The following is a 1422-nucleotide window of genomic DNA, read 5'->3' on the forward strand; positions in this document are numbered from 1 at the left end:
AGCTCAAGGTTACTGAAGGGAATTAGAGGTGTGACTTGCTCTTATAAGTCGCAGCGCTAGCGGAAGTGTGAGGTGAACCCAAGAGGACACCAACACACGGGCTGCGACTGGGGTTTAAAGAGTCGTGTCGCCTGAAGACCTGAATCATAATTTTAAGGGCCTTAAAAATGACACGGGTTGCGACCTAGGAAAGGCCAAGTCGCTACCCGCCTATAGAAAAAGAGGAATTCGTGTTTTCTTGAGTATAAATTCAGACTTTATGTTTAATTAGGTTAAGTCAGATTTTAATTACGAGTTTAGAGATAAAAATTGATTATGAGATTAGTTTTTCTGCACTTTCATATTTTTTTATTTCTTCTTCAAGTTTTTTAATTTTATGTTTATGAATAATTATTTTGTTGTTTTAGTCATGTATGATATGAACTAAACACTTCTATCTAGGGTTTAATGTAGTCACTTGGATTTCTATTTAATCTTATTATGATGTTCTATTGATTCTTCGTCTTTATTTTAATCATATAATATTTTCTTAATGTTAGTAAATACCTGATCAATATTTGCTTGATTTATGATTTTGATTTAAAATTTCAAGGATGAGAATTGATTATGCTATCGTAATATAGACATAGGTTACATATTGGATGAAAGTACCTGTATGACTTATGTAGTAATTAGGCTTCCATGCTTAATAACTACTATATGTTTAAGTTTATCACAGTGATGTAGAAAACCTGCATATAGGTTGGGATCTTATATCTTGAAAAATAATAGGAATCAATTTTTGTTGACCTGCTATTACAATAGGAATAAAGAAATTTAGAACTGATTAATAAAATTAATAGAATGAAAAGTTAATGAAATTAACACCTTAGGTTTTTAATTATTTAATCAATCTTTATTCTTGCAAAGTTTATTTTAATTTTAAGTTTTAGTTTAAAAATCACTCTATTTTCGATAGACAAAAATAAATTTAAAAGCATTTATTGGTAATTTGTTGATAGTCCTTGTGGGAATGATACTTTATTTACTATCTATACTACTTGAATCGATTACGCATACTTGCGTATCATATTTTCACGATAAATTTTTTGGCTCCATTGCCAGGGACTTAATTTCCAATATCTAAATTAATTGTTTTTTCTTCTAATTTAACTTTTATATTTTATACTCATTCAGATCGAGGTTGTATGGTGTTTCAAGAATTATTCGTATATGCGGCGAAGTAGACAAAAGGAACTCATACCGATAGATCTTGAAATTGAGAGAATGTGCAGAAAAAATCGAAAGATAAAGAAAATGTTGGATTTTACCATGGTTGAGAAAGCTAATAATTGTGTGAACAACAATGCAAATCTGGATAATGCAGTTGAAGTTGATCCACCATTGAGATACTATGTACTCCCTACTGTTACGGGGATACAT

The sequence above is a fragment of the Humulus lupulus genome, chromosome 8 (genome assembly GCF_963169125.1).
Source record: "Humulus lupulus chromosome 8, drHumLupu1.1, whole genome shotgun sequence".
NCBI lineage: Eukaryota > Viridiplantae > Streptophyta > Magnoliopsida > Rosales > Cannabaceae > Humulus > Humulus lupulus.